The sequence below is a fragment of the Octopus sinensis genome, linkage group LG21 (genome assembly GCF_006345805.1).
Source record: "Octopus sinensis linkage group LG21, ASM634580v1, whole genome shotgun sequence".
NCBI classification, from domain to species: domain Eukaryota; kingdom Metazoa; phylum Mollusca; class Cephalopoda; order Octopoda; family Octopodidae; genus Octopus; species Octopus sinensis.
Genome location: NC_043017.1, coordinates 20,031,057 through 20,048,755, shown reverse-complemented (window position 1 = coordinate 20,048,755; position 17,699 = coordinate 20,031,057).

Below are 17,699 nucleotides of genomic sequence, written 5' to 3'. Positions count from 1 at the left end.
TGATGATGGTGTTGATATTGTGGTGGTAGTGGAGGTATTACTGATGGTGGTGGTGGTCACGATGGTTGTTCTTGTTGTGGTGTGGTGGTGGTGGTGGAACATATGTGAATACATAAGAGTGTGCGTGTGTGTGTTTGTGTAAGGAAACAAAAAAGAGGTGGGGAGAAAGAACAAGCAGGGGGCGGGTGGGAATAGGAAAGCTAAGGAGTGAGATCATATGTCTTTATTAACGATGCCATCAATTGAATTTTGGCTTAAGGAATGTCTCCATGAGCGAGAAAATGGTGAATCACTGTAAAATATAAATATATCATTCACCATTTTCACCTTTCTCCCCATTTTCACCCACCTGCCCATCCCTTGCCACTTTGCCCCTTTATACCCCCACCCGTTCCCACCTCATCCCTTGCTGCCTTGCCCCCTTATACACTGCCCCCCCCCCCCCCCGCCGCCGACTTTCTTTTTGGGTTTCTTTTGGAGAATGTCATGAGACTCTTTGATAAATTAACAGTAGGCTCCTCTGGTCAGCGCCCTGATGACTCATGGCAAACTGTTTGATTGCATTCAAACAGATTCCGGTTCTGAATACAAAGTTCTGCACCGAAAATTCTTAAACATAAATAAATACAAGAATAAATAAAGAAATGTGTGCGTGTATGTGTATTATAAAAAGCTGTTGCTCCAGCATGGCCCAGGCCTCTGGCTGAAACAAGTAAAAGAATAAAAGAATATATATAGGTGCAGGCATGGCTGTGTGGTAAGAAGCATGCTTCCCAAACACATGGTTCGGGGTTCAGTCCTACTGCATGGCACCCTGGCCCCAGGTTGACCAAAGCCTTGTGAGTGGATTTGAGAAACGGAAACTGAAAGAAGCCCATTGTATATACATATATATATATATATATATATATATATATCACGTGATCACGTGACCGACCAGACCATCACATGTTGTTACACATCGCTGGTCACAATGCGTTCGCATTGTTTTAGCCTTTGAATGACGCCACCCCGCTGGCTAAGCGAGCAGGCCAATATATATATATCTATATATATATATATATGAAGGTGCATGGCATAGTGATTAGGGTGTTGTACTCACGATTGTGAGATCATGGGTTCGATTCCCAGACCAGGAGTTGCATTGTGTTCTTGAGAAAAAAGCACTTTATTTCACGTTGCTCTACGATCATTTCGACATCTGACATGTGACACCCAGTTGCACCTGTACAGGTAATGTCAATCTGATGGAGGGAGTGAGCCTATGTCTACAAAAACATTTGATCACTATAAATAAATCATTTGTATGGTTGTTCAGTAAGAAATTGTCGAACCCTCATACATCGTCTGACGACGAGAGTATCCATTATAAATATATATATATATATATATATATATATATATATATATATACATATATATATATACATATTTATGTGTGTCTTTGTGTCCCTGTCCCTGCCATCATTTGACAACCGATGTTGGTGTATTTATGTCCCTGTAACTTAGCTGTTCGGGGGAAAAGAGACTAATAAAATAAGTACTAGGTTTAGAAAGAATAAGTCACGGGGTTTGACTTCTTCAACTAAAAATAACCCTTTAAGGTGATGCTCCAGCATGGCTGCAGTCAGATGACGTGGAATCTGGTGCACCTCTGCCCTACATCATTTTCACTCCTACCCCTCCTCATCACTATCTTCATCATCATCATCATTATCATCACTGCCGCATTTTCATAATAACCACTCTCATCACCACCATCATCATCATCATTGTCATCATCATCTTTGCTCCTGCCATCAACATCATGATTGTTGTCATCACGATCATCATCATCACTGTCATCATTATCATCATTTGCACCTGCAGTCCCACCACCGTCATCATAATCTTCAACACACATCCTTGACACCATCTTCATTTCCTCGTCCAGGAATTATGAAGAAAATGTTATAAGGACAACAATGACATCAGTTACAACACCCATCACCACCACCAACACCACAAGCACCATCACCACTGCTGACACCTCCACCACCACCACCAACAACAACACCATCACCACTCCCACCACCAACAACAACAACAACAACAACAACAACACTGTTTCCACCACCACTGTTGCCACCACCACTACCACCACCAACTCCATCACCACTGCTGCCACCTCCACCACCACCAACAACAACACCATCACCACTCCCACCACCACCAACAACAACAACAACAACAACACCACTGTTGCCACCACCACTACCACCACCAACTCCATCACCACTGCTGCCACCTCCAGAACCACTACCACCATCACCACCACCAACACCACTGCCACAACCACCACAACAACAACAACACTATCACTGCTGCCACCGCCAACACCACCACCATTACCACTGCTGCCACCACTACCACCACCATCAACAACAACACCATCATCACTGCTGCCACCATCACCACTGCTGCCACCACCACCACCACCACTACCACCACCATCAACAACAACACCATCATCACTGCTGCCATCACCACCACCACCGCTATCACCACCACCACCACAACAACAACAGAAACACACATAACACCAACAACACAAATTGCTACAACAGCAACAACAGTGTTGTTAATAACAACAAACGCACAAATAACAACAACGAGATCAACAGCAGCTGCACCCACAACAACAACAACAACAATAGCACCAACTGCAGTAATAACAACAACAACAGCAACAAAAATAGGAATAGGGAAAAGTGCACAAATTATATCAGCAACAAACAACAACAATAACCATGGCAACAACAACAACTACAAAACAGCAACAACACTTGACGATATACATCAGTATATGATATCATTAATTAACATTGGTGTCTTAACGAAAGGGAATTCCAGTCTCATGCCGGACTTAAAGGGCAAATTTAGTGACCTACATTGCAGCTAGGGGTCCTGGTGGGATGAAGAGAGTTTTTTTTTTTCTTCTATGTGTATGCATGTTTGGGGTGAGGGCTTGCGATTATCTGCTGCCTTTCAGAGTTTTGTCCTTACCTGATGCATACCCTGTGAGTAAGCAACCGTGTGTGTTTGTGCGTTGGAAGAAGACCTGAAGGAATGTATGGAATTATTTATTGAGAGACAGGGAGGAAGAGGGGGGAGGGCGGAGAAGGGGGGGAGAGATTCTTTGAGTGACGATGGCATCAAGAAGGCACTTGAGAACTTCATCGGATTTCAAGTATGACCTGATACGATGATATTCCAATGGCAAATATGTCAGATTCCAGCAATTAAATAACTTGGAGATGTTACAGTGTGCATGTGTATTTGTGTGTGTGTGTGTGTGTGTGTGCGTGTGTGTGTATGTATGTGTGTGTATGTAGTATGTATGTATGTATTTATATGTATGTATATATTTGTGTCACTCTCTCTCTCTCTTGATATATATGTATATATATATATATATTATATATATATATATATATATATATTCATATAAATAAATATGTGTGTGTGGGTATATATATGTATATATATATATATGTGTGTAATCATGGTAACATGTGCTGAGGAAGGTGAGGCTGTAATGCCAGTCCACAAACCGGTCCACATGAGTCCAAGTGCTAGAATATATGTTGAATGATTTTCTTGACCCGTTTGCCCTCGGACAGTTGATTTCTGTAGTTATTATCAGAGTTTTCTCAGCAATTTAAAAAAGAGTTTTGACTGTTATTTCCAGCAGGTAGACATACTCAGTATGTCCTTCGATTAATATAAACTTTAATCCTTCAGCTATATATATGTATATGTATATATGTATGTATGTATACGTATATGTATGTGTGTGTGTGTAATAATTAACATCATTATCATCGTAACTGTATACACATGTGTATAAGTGTGTTTAATGTCTGTTCCCAGTACTCTAATGAGTCTACCAACGACCACCTTACAACAACAACAAGCAGAATGATAAGGATGGAGTGTGTGGTGTACTGTTAGGAGCTTTCTAGTTCTTCTATCCAAATTCTACAGCTCAACCTTTGTCCTTTTCAGAACGGAAGCAGAGCATCTCAATACAAGCACAGCCCATGTATTTACAACTTTAACCCTTTCGTTACCAACCCACCTGAAACCCCTCTGGCTCTGCAGTACAAATGTCTTACTCTTTACTTTTTACTCTTTCACTTGTTTCAGTCATTTGACTGCGGCCATGCTGGAGCACCGCCTTTAGTCGAGCAAATCGACCCCGGCACTTATTCTTTTTTAAGCCCAGTACTTATTCTATCGGTCTCTTTTGCCGAACCGCTAAGTGACGGGGATGTAAACACACCAGCATCGGTTGTCAAGCAATGCTAGGGGGACAAACACACACACACACATATATATATATATATATATATACATATATACAACAGGCTTCTTTCAGTTTCCATCTACCAAATCCACTCACAAGGCATTGGTCGGCCTGAGGCTGTAGCAGAAGACACTTGCCCAAGATGCCATGCAGTAGGACTGAACCCAGAACCATGTGGTTGGTAAGCCAGCTACTTACCACACAGCCACTCCTGCACCTTGTTTGCAAAAGTTCTGAATTAAAATCTTCCACCAAACCTTAGTCACAATTTATGTTCCTAGCACTAGCTGAATGACAACTAAGTTATTTTACTAAAGAATTTCAAATTAATTGAAAGAAACTCAGAACATCTCAACAGGAATATGGTAACAAAAGGGTTAATGATGTCTCTTCCATTTAATTTTGATTGGAACATCTTCCCAATCTTCCTCTGGTTCTCTTTAGTGACTTTCTCTCTCATCTCTCTTTCCCTTATCTCATCGTCTTGTGATACTCCTTGATATGTGTATCCCTCATTATTCCTATTTCTTTATTACCCACAAGGGGCTAAACACAGAGGGGACAAACAAGATACAGACATCGGTACTAAGTCGATTACAACGACCCCAGTGCATAACTGGTACTTAATTTATCGACCCTGAAAGGATGAAAGGCAAAGTCGACCTTGGCGGAAATTGAACTCACAACGTAACGGCAGACGAAATACCGCTGAGCATTTCGCCCGACATGCTAACGATTCTGCCAGCTTGCCGTCTTCATTATTCCACAGTGACTTAATGTCCACTGCACTAACCATTCTGCCAGCTCACTGCCTTAATTATAATAATGATGATGATGATGATGATTTCATTTATTTGCCACAAGGGCAAAGGATGAGGTGGGGACAATACAGAGACAGGCATAAAGTGTAGGGGTTTACATATAATGAAATGATAAGGAAAAAAGGTAAGCATACATGGTATACATTGAAACGGAAGGGACATATGCATAGCATAGAAAGGTTTAAAAGAAAATGGGGGGTAGGATGATAGAGATGTGGCCCTCCTGACATAGGAAGGCTTCTTGGTATAATCAAGGAACCCCACTGTCTGAGATTTCCCTGAAGCCCTAGGACCTAGTGCCCTCGACAATTCATTCTCCCTGACTCACAGGTCTACACTTAGAGAGGTACCATCCACCATAATAATAATAATAATAATTTTTTTTTTCCACGATAACATTGTGTTTTAATAAGGGGTTCGGAACAAAGGCAAAGGAGAAGCAAATACCAACACCTTTGCCAGTTTGAGTCCAGAATCCCTTTCCTTTACCCCCACAAACCTTACTCAGTCTCTGGGACCACCTCTGGATCTAGATTTTTATTTCCAAGAATTATCAAGCTTGTAGAAACACAAGAGAAACACAAAAGAATACAAACCAACCTTTATTGTACTAATTAATAATTAAGTATAATGAAACCCAAACAATACCGTTCTATTCAAACCAACAAATAGCTTTTAAGAGAATATTCATTGTTTTGTTATTTCAAAGCAATGAATTATTATTTAAGATTTCAACGAAACTAATTTATAATGAACTTTATAGATTATATACAATACGCTTTTTGTTTATCTAAACTCTATTTTATTAAAAAAAAAAAAAATGGAAAAAAGAAATTATGTTTAATTATAAAACACATTTTATTCATATTTTCATTTAAACAATTGCGTGATTTTATAAATATATGTGCGTGTAGCTTTCCACATAATTACTTTTTCTCCTTGTGTATATGTGTGTACATATATATCATCGTCATCATCGTTTAACGTCCGTTTTCCGCGCAAGCACGGGTTGGACGGTTCGACCGGGGTCTGGGAAGCCAGGGGCTGCACCAGGCTCCAGTCTGATCTGGCAGTGTTTCTACAGCTGGATGCTCTTCCTAACGCTAACCACTCCGCGAGTGTAGTGGGTGCTTTTTACGTGCCACCTGCACAGGTGCCAGAAGGGTCTGGCATCAGCCACATCGGTTGGTGCTTTTTATGTGCCATCGGTATATATATATATATATATTGTGTGGCTGAGTGGTAAGAAATTTGCTTCCCAGCCTCTCAGTTCTCAGGTTCAGTCCCCCAATGTGGTACCTTGGGCAAGAGTCTTCTACAATAGCCACAGGCTGACCAAAGCCTTGTGAGTGGATTTGGTAGTAGGAAACAGAAAGAAGCCCGTCATATCTGTCTATCTATTTATCAATCTATATATCAATATGCGCATGTGTGTGTGTGTGTGTGAGAGTGTTTGTACCCTACTGTCACTTGACAACCAGAGTTGGTTTTTTTAGCTCCCCATAACTTAGCAGTTTGACAAAAGTGACCAATAGAATAAGTACAAGGCTTAAAAAAATAAAATAAATCTGGGGTCAATTTGTTTCACTAAGGCACTTCAAGGTGATGTGCTCCAGCATGGCCACAGTAACTAATGACTAAAATATATCTACATATATAATATATATATATATAAGCATATATATATATGCTTACTTGGAATTGGATGCGTGGTGGTTGTGTGGTAAGTATCTTGCTTACCAACCACATGGTTCCAAGTTCAGTCCCACTGCATGGCACCTTGGGCAAGTGTCTTCTACTATAACCTCGTGGCACTCCATTTGTTACAATGACGAGGGTTCCAGTTGATCCGATCAATGGGACAGCCTGCTCGTGAAATTAACGTGCAAGTGGCTGAGTACTCCACAGACACATGTAATCTTAATGTAGTTCTCAGAGAGATTCAGCATGACACAGAATGTGACAAGGCTGGCCCCTTTGAAATACAGGTACAACAGAAACAGGAAGAAAGAGCGAGAGAAAGTTGTGGTGAAAGAGTACGGCCGGAGCCATGTGTTTTCGTTCAATAAACACTCACATTGCCCTGTCTGGGAATTGAAACTGCGATCCTATGACAGCGCGAGTCCGCTGCCTTAACCAGTGAGCCATTGCTCCTCCACATATACAGATATATGTATACACAAGCAACACACTCACTTTAACAATTGGTGTTTTATTTGCTCTGAAAGTCAGAGAGAGTCTTTTGGTGGGGTTTTTTTTGTTTTTTTTTTTGTTATTTCATTAGAGTTTGGTTTGTTTTTACACTATATTCATGTAATTAGGAAAAAAACTTTTAAGATGAAAAATTAGATTTTGATTTTCTTTTGTTTGTTTGTTTGGTTTATTAAACGTTAATGACATAAAAAGCTCCCAAAAGAACAAGCCAAATTGAATGAGTATTTAAAATTACAAGTAACAATTAGTATGTTTATTACTACTACAACGATGGCAACAATGATGCTGACAACTACTGCTAATATTACTACTACTACTACTACTACTACTAATAATAATAATAATAATAAACATAATCATAATGATGATGATGATTTCATTTATTTGCCACCATAAAATGTTGGGGTTTACATGTATAGTAATCCCTCACCATATTGCGGTTCACCTATCGCACGCTCAGTACATCGTGGATTTTTCTGGCTAATATATACTAATATATACTCTTTTACTTGTTTCAGTCATTTGACTGTGGCCATGCTAGAGCACCGCCTTAAGTCGAGCAAATCGACTCCAGGACTTATTCATTGTAAGCCTAGTACTTATTCTATCAGCCTCTTTTGCCGAACCGCTAAGTTACGGGGACGTAAACACACCAGCATTGGTTGTCAAGTGATGTTGGGGGGAGGGGCAAACACAGACACAAACATATACACACACATACATATATATATATACATATATACGACGGGCTTCTTTCAGTTTCTGTCTGCCAAATCTACTCACAGGGCTTTGGTTAGCCCGAGGCTATAGTAGAAGACACTTGCCCAAGGTGCCACCATGTGGTTGGTAAGCAAGCTACTTACCACACAGCCACTCCTACGCCTATATTTAAATTTATATTGTGGACTCCTCAGTATATCGTGGGTTTCTGTGGCTGAAGTGTTATCATGTACATTGTTTTGTCTTGGTATAGAAGATGGGTTACAGCGAATATTCTGCTCAATACCACAGATTTGCTTATCAGTTGTTTGACATTAACCAGTTAAGCATGTCCCTTAGTGGCTGATGATATGTGCATCTCTGATCACAAGCAGATATAGTGGGGGAGCATCATAGCCATGTGTTGCGAGGAATTTTTGGAGGTTTGGATAATTTACCTTTGGAACCATGGGTGGTTCGTTCAGCATTCTTAATCCTTATTCAGGGACCTTTTGAACGGGATGGAATACTCAACCAGAGGAAAATTCTAACTGGGCCCTACGTGCAAGGTCATGCGCTGTTTATCTTGATATGAGATCACCATGTCGCGCACATATGGTTGTGATGCATGTGCCTGGTGTACCCTTATCAGCCGGGTAGTCATGATGGGTATATTGGGCTTTGTATATGTGTACACCAGTGTCACTTTGACGGCATGCACTGCTCTCTCACTCAATAATAATAATAATAATAATAATTAATTCTTTTATTGGCCACAAGGGCTGACAAAAATCAATTATCACATAAAGGGACAAAACAGGATGAAAGGTTACAAAGGGTTTTGTCCGTTTGTAAAATCCGAGTAAAAAAAGCAGTTTAACAACGAAAAACTCCCAATAGGGGGAGGCGTTATGAAAGGCTCCTGGTGGAAAAAACCCATAAAAGCCAACAGGAGCCCGGTCAAAAAGGGGGTAGAGAGCCCCTTTCTCCTTTTATATTACCTTAGCTACAAGGGCTCACATACAAAACATTAATTGACATACAACATAAAAGACAAAAACGGGACAATACAATGGGTTTTACATGTAAACAATATAAATAACAATTAAAAATTAAACAAATTAAAACTCCCAATAGGGGAGGTGCTTTAAGGTCCTCATGGAAAAACCCACAAGAGCCACAATAATCTTAATAATGTGGTGGAGGCTGTGGCTGTGGTGATGAAGAGTAGGTGATGATGGAAATATTATAGAGTAAAATGTTTGTATATAATTATTTCAAGCTGTATTTTAACACAACAACAACATCGACAACAACGGGAACAACACGGAGATGAACATGACTAAACTGTTCATGTCAGTTGGGTAACTTCTGAGTAACCTCTCTATATGGAAGCACTTAAGCATCATAATAATATTTCGACTATTTTGTTTTTACTAATGATTTTTATGGAAGGAGGAGAGAGAGAAAAAATAATAAAGGGTATCTTTTTTTTTATGTTTCCATTTTTGGGTTTCCTCGGTTTGGCATCAAGTATTGAGAAGGAAATGGTTCCTTGCTTCATAGTTTCCAACATCATAATTTTATTCGTTTTTTTTTTCTTTTTTTACTTTTCAGCATGTTCAACACTTCCATTGTGTGTTTGTGTACAAGTATGAGTGTATGCATGTCTGTGCATGCATCTTACTTGTTGGTATACTTCCAAAGATTTTTTAATTACTATAATTAAAATAAAGAACCCATTATTATTATTATTATTATTATTATTATTATTATCATTATCTTCTTTCAATTTTGTTTCCATCTCTTGATAAATCTCTTCCCAACACCTTGTTATTATTATTATTATTATTATTATTATTATTATTATTATTCAGTAGTTTTATTTTTATAGCGTGCTTTCACTTCACTACCGAGCGCAGCTCTGTGTGCCTTAGGTATGTGCTGTGATTTGTTGTGATGCTCTGATGGTTACTGTATTGAAATTGTTCTGGTAGGATGTGCGCAGTGCCTAGTAGTACAATTTTCTGTATGTTATATGTGTTTGTAAGTCCTGGTGTTTTTGTTATGTATTTGTCTGAATATTTTTTTATCATGCCTATTATTATTATTATTATTATTATTATTATTATTATTATTATTATTAAGGTAGCAAGCTGGCAGAATCATTAGCACACAGGGCAAAATGCTTAGCAGTATTTCGCCTGCCACTATGTTCTGAGTTCAAATTCTGTCAAAGTCAGCTTTGCCTTTCATCCTTTTGGGGTCGATTAATTAAGTACCAATGAAACACTGGGGTTAATGTAATTCATTTAATCCCTTCCCCAAATTTCAGGCCTTGTGCCTATAGCAGAAAAGATTATTATCATTATTAATATTAATATTGTTACATGTGGAACAAATCTGACTGTCAGCCAGATCCACCATGAGGACTGCTCCACCACCCACCTTTAACAAAGCTGGGCAGGCAGTGTTCCTCTGTCTAATGGCTATGGTGAAGAGGTTTTCTGGCGGATGAAGCTGACAGGATTGAGAAAAGACACCTTCCTCTTTGGTCCACCTTTCATCAATTATGCTATGTTTCACTTGGAAAGGAGAGCATGTGGGGAGAGAGATGTTCTACCTCACAGTGAATTTGTGAAAAGATGGGTGACTGTGGCAAAAATGGTTAGTGAATTCTGGTATCATGTATTGCTTACACACACACACACACAGTGGGCTTCTTTCAGTTTCTGTCTGCCAAAGCTACTCAGAAGGCATTGGTTGGCTTGAGGTTACGTAGAAGACACTTGCCCAAGGTGTTACACAGTAGGACTGAACCCAAGACCATGTGGTTGTGAAGCAAGCTTCTTACCACACAGCCACACCTACACTTAAAAGGACGATGATAGCAGTGGAGATGGTCAGGGTCTGTACAACCAGCTTTGTCCCCGTTTCCATTTCCCAAATTCCCATGGTCCATCTGAGACAATAGCAAAAGGCACATACTCAAAGCTGAAGCAAACTTCTTCACCACATGACGATTTTTTACTCCTTGCATGGTTATACATAGAACAATCTAAGAATCACCGTGCCGGTGGCACATAAAAAGCACCAATCGATTGTGGCCACTGCCAGACTCCCCTGGCACCTGTGCCGGTGGTATGTAAAAAGCACCCACTACACTCACGGAGTGGTTGGCGTTAGGAAGGGCATCCAGCTGTAGAAACACTGCCAGATCAGACTGGAGCCTGGTGCAGCCTCCTGGCTTCCCAGACCCCGGTCGAACCGTCCAACCCGTGCTAGCACGGAAAACGGACGTTAAACGATGATGATGATGATGATGATGAATCTAAGAATCACCCTCTGAAGAATTACCATTCTCTCATTCTTAGAACCTACATGATTGCTTAACTAGTATTTCCTTTCTTGTCATCTTCGTGTTGTTGCTTTCGAGTGAAAATAGACATTTAAAGAAAAAATAAATAAATTTTCTTTTGTCTTAAATCTAATTTTGCACATCAGGTAATTAAAACTTAATTTTAACTTCCCAGCAGAATATTCTAATTTAGTTAATGACTAGAAATTATATCTCAAAGCATGAAAACAAATTGCACACACATACATACGCATCTACAGGTTTGTGTGTTTTTGTATATACGTATACACACATATATATATGTGCAGAGGCACGACTGTACAGTGAAACAAATTTACTTCCCAATCTTATGAGTTTAGGTTCAATCCCAGTGCTTGACGCCTTGGGCAAATGTTTTCTCTAATAGCCCAAGGCCTTGTGAGTGGATTTGGTTGAGGGAAACTGAAAGAAGCCTGTAGTACACACACATTCATACACTCTCTCACACACACACATGCACACACTCTCTCTCACACACCCACTCAAACACATACACACTCACACACACATGCATGCACACTCACACACACACACTCTCACACATACACGCACTCAAACACACACACTCAAACACATACACACACTCACACACACACACTCTCTCACACATACACGCACTCAAACACACACACTCAAACACATACACACGCACATACACAGACACTCTCACACACACCCACTCACACATACACACACACTCTCACACACACTCACACATACACACAACCACTCATACACACTCTCACACACACACTCAAACACATACACACGCACATATACACACACTCTCACACACACCCACTCACACACATACACCCACTCACACACACATTCACACACACACACACACACACTCTCACACACACCCACTCAAACACATACACAGACACTCTCACATACACCCACTCACAACACAAACACATACACACACACACATCTTGTCAGTAAATCATAAATCCAAAAGAGAGGCACAGTCTAAGTTCTAGAGAGCAGCAGAGTATTCAGACAAAGATAGTTAAAGCCGGTCTATGAGGGTCACCCAGGGACTTGCATCCATAAAGCACTTAACTTTACAGCATCTTTTCAGACAGAGATGCTGTAACGCTAAGCACTGGTCAAACCGTCCAACCTGTGTCAGCATGGACAACAGATGTTAGATGATGATGATGATGATGGTGGTGGTGGTGATGGTGGTGGTGGTGGTGGTGGTGGTGATGGTGGTTGTGATGGGGATGATGATGATGATGATGATGGTGGTGGTGGTGGTGGTGATGGTGGTGGTGATGGTGGTAATGGTAATGGTGGTGATGGTGGTGGTGGTGGTGGTGATGATGATGGTGGTGATGGTGGTGGTGGTGGTGATGGTGTTTGTGATGGGGATGGTGATGCTGGTGAGGATGATGATGATGAAGGCTGTGAACCGTACTCCTAGACAGACTACGACAGGCAGGTCACGTCTGGATTGTCTTTAACCATAGGTCTAGTGAACTCAGAGATGACCTGAGAACTAAACAGTACCTCCGTGAACAGCAGAGAAATCCTAATCTCAAGCAATACAAAACGATATAAGATATTTCATATTGAGAAAATGGTTGCAAAACGCTTGTGCAGTTATTAAGTGTTTTGTTTCTTTTTATTTCTGTGTTTGTTGCTTTTTTGTTTTCATTAATAAAAATGAGGGTGAGTCAAGGTTATCGCTGTTTTAGAGGCAAGTAACCACAAACCTGCTGCCCACCCCTGTAAATATAAAATTGATTGGATCTGGTGGCTGCACAAGTGTTTGTCTGGAATCAGTTTTGTTATGTTATCCTCCGATGGGACAATGAATAATGAGAGAGGGTGGGAGAGAAGGGGAGGTGGGGAGGAGAGAGAGAAGGGGAGATGAAGAGGGGGAGGAGAGAGAGAGAGAGACTAACAGGCAGAGGGACTGAGCGACATATGAATAGACAGATAGATACACACATTCAAACATACGTACAGACCGACATACTGATTGGGAAGCAGACATACAAATAGATGAACCAACAGACAGACAGACAGACAGATAGATAGAGGAGAAGAGAGAGAGAGAGAGAGAGACAAACAGATTGAAAAACTGACATGCAAATATATAGATAGATGGATTAATAGCTAGATATAGATAGACAGATAGATAGATAGATAGATAGATAGATAGATAGATAGATAGATAGATAGACAGAGAGACAGACAGATAGATAGATAGATAGATAGATAGATAGATAGATAGATAGATAGATAGATAGATAGGCATATACATACAGATGTCAAACAAACAGATAGATTGAAAGAGAGGCATACAAATAGAGAGATAGATACACATGCATGCACACACACACATACACACAAGCAGAGACACCCACCCAAGCATATATAATAAATACAGATTTATATATACACACAGAAGCAAATAATCAGATTCACTTATATACACACACATCTGCATGTGTACACACTCTCACAGCTACATGTATACACACACACATAACCACAAGTACATATATAATATATATATATATATATATATATATATATATATATATAATATATATATATATTATATATATATATATACACACACACACATAACCACAAGTTCATATATATATATATATACCACACACACACATATATACTCACATATGACCACATATATCATACATTACATGTGGTCATATGTACGTACAAACACAGACACAACCTTATGTGCACACACACACACTACTATATATATATACACATACACACAAACACAACCACACACATGCACACACTCACACACATGCACACACTCACACACATGCACACACTCACACACATACAACCACAACTACATTTACTCACACACGTCTATAACCACACACACACACACACATACACACACACACACATGTATATAAATCCTACAATTTATATACAAACAATTGTTAAGAGGAAGACTTGAAGGAAATAAAACAAAACGAATTCAATATTTGCCTCATTAATATCGATTTTGGTGTTGTTCTTCTTCTTGTTATCGTCGTTGTTTTTTCTGTTGTTGTCGAGTAGGTTTTTTTTTCTTTTTATTATTTATTTCATAATACAAGTGGAAAATATCTGCTTGGATTCAGACATAAAAATCACTCTCCCATGACCACCACACTGAAAAACTCGATAAACCAAACCATAAATAAATACACAAATAAAACAAATTAAACAAAAAAAAATGATAGAAGAAATAAAATTAGTAAAAAAAAATGCAAGTCAGTAAATAAATAAAAATTTTTGGAACCGTGGAACTCTTAGAGAAGGACACCTGGTTGAAGACTTATAAATAGTCAAAAGTTGTCAGTGAATTCTACAAGGAAACATTAATACAATGGAATGACTAGTTCCATGGAAAATGGTTTTAGACATTCTAAGTACCAATTTCTGAGAGAAATGGAGCATCGGTGCCATTTATGGGTCTTGGAGTGTAAATATCTACCAGTTGTCTGAGTTTATGGAATTTATGATTTGTTCAAAGAATTTAGTAGGGGCTTCTTTTATCTTCTACTTATAATTTGTTTCAGGCATTAGAGTGTGGCCATGCTGGGGCACCACCTCGAAGAATTTTTTAGTTGAATGAATCAATCCCAGTATTTTTTTCTGTTTTCTTTGTAAAGTCTAGTACTTAATCTATCAGTCTTTTTTGCCGAACCACTATGTTACAAGGGACATAAACACACCAACACTGCTTGTGAAGCAGTGATGGGGGACAGACACAAAAACACACACTCATATATGCATGTGTGTGTGTATGGTGTGTGTGTGTGTGTGTGTGTACAATGGGTTTCCTTTAGTTTCCATCTACCACATGCACTCGGTCAGCCCACGGCCATAATAGAAGACATTTGCCTAAGGTGCAACACGGTGGGACTGAACTCAGAACCATATGGTTTGAAGGCAAATGTCTTACCATACAGCCACTCTTGTACCTATATCTGAGGAAATTCTACAGTTATTGTGAAAATTCTAAGACTACTCGAAGTTTCTAGGTGCAGACATGAACATGTGGCTAAGAAGCTCAGTTTGCAATTTTGTAATTTTAGGTTCAATCCTAGACTGAGGCATATCAAGCAAATGTTTTTTCAGCTATAGCCCCTGCGATGACCCATGCATTGTGATTCAGTTTCTGAGATGGAAATTGAAAGAAGCCCATCATATATCATCATCATCATTTAATGTCCACTTTTCCATGCTCACATGGGTCAGACGGAATTTATTGCAGCAGATTATCTACAGCCCGATGCCCTTCCTCTTTATATATTTATAAACACACATAACCAGCAAGCTCTTTCTGTAGCCTCTCCCATCCTACATACAGCTACCCTTCACTCTTTTCCTCTCGTAATATCAATTTCATTCAGGTGTTAACCCTGGAGTTTACTTTTATTAAGTTCATCAACAGGTACAGGCTATCAGACACAACTTCAAATCAGAGACCGAGACCAGATTATTTTAGAAATCATATTTCTGAAAATCCATAAATATCCATAGAGTTTATATAATTATTAACAAGGTGAGTGAAAGAAGCAAGTCGTCCCATTAAATAAATTCACAATTGTTTCATCGATATTCAATCTTAAGAGTATTACTATATTTATTATATAATATACACAACTATAGATTCCTGAGGTATCATTTATACTGATACAATAGAATATCGATATTTTGTATTTATGCATAAAATTCCATTCTCGTGAAATGAATATTGATGAAACAATTGTAAATTCATGTAATAAAATTACTTGCTCACTTCATTCTCCCTGTGAATAATATATATATGTGTGTGTATATATATATGTGTGTGTGTATATATATACACACACACACACACACACACACACACACACACACACACACATATATATATATATATATATATATATATATGAGACAAACTGTTATTAAATAAATGTGTGTGTATGTATAAAAGACACTTAATATAAATAAAATATTTATTAATCAGCCAGTTTTCTTTTGAATAATATAATATAATATATATATATGTAGTATCGATAAAAGATTATGTCTTTGATATCATTCCATAGTTTATAAGTCAATTGTCTTAAAAATAATACAAATAAATTATGTCTTTGATTTTCTTCCATAGTTTACAAATCACAAAACTCAGAAATAATATAAACCGTTATGTGTACAATATATATTGTGCCTTTGATGTTCGTTCCATAGTTTTTAAGTCTATTGTCTTAGAAATAAAACAAACATTACATATACAATACTTTATGTCTTTGATTTCTTTCCATACTTAAAACTTACTTTTTTTTATTTAATGTCTTATGTACATACGGAGACCAGAGTAAAGTATCATAACACACAGTTTCATTTTACAGACTGTTAAACTTCATTATCAATCGTAACATATCCGTATCACCAATTTAATCATTTTAGACAGCCTCTAATTATGACCAGCTATCTTTATTCCTGGGTGTTTAAATAGCACTTAAGTGAGTTTGAACTCACACCCTTTGATATCTAAACTAACAGAGTGTCATCTTCATTATTATCATCATCATTGTTTTATTGTCCACTTTTTCATGCTTGAATGGGTCAGATGGATTTTATTGATGCAGATTTTATTTCTCTATGGCTGGATGTTCTTCTTGTTGTCAACCCTCATCTGTTTCCAGGCCAGGTAATATTTTTCCTGAAAAGATGGTGCTCGAAAAGTAAGGGGTGTTACCTTATTTCACAGGTAGTGAACAGCTGACAGTGATAGAAGCTGTGCAAATACAATAAAATAATAATAATAATAATAATAATAATAATGATAATAATGATAATAATAATAAGAGCACTATCGCTGTGAAAATAACATCCATCCATGAATTTATTTATTTATTAATTTTTAAATACATACTTTGTCTGTGAATTTGCGAGTGTAATCTGGGAATGCATACAATGAGCTTCTCTGCCCTAGGTGTATGGAAAACACTCGGCGAGAAATGGAAGAAAATTTGAAGAAAGAAGAAAAAACATAATAATAATAGTAATAATAATAGTAATAATAATAATAATAATAATAATAATAATAATAATCTCATCTACTATAGGCACACGGCCCGAAATTTGGCGGGCAGGGGCGAGTCGATTACATTGACTCCAGTGTCTCACTGGTACTTGATTTTTTGACCCTGGAAAGATGAAAGCAAAGTCAACC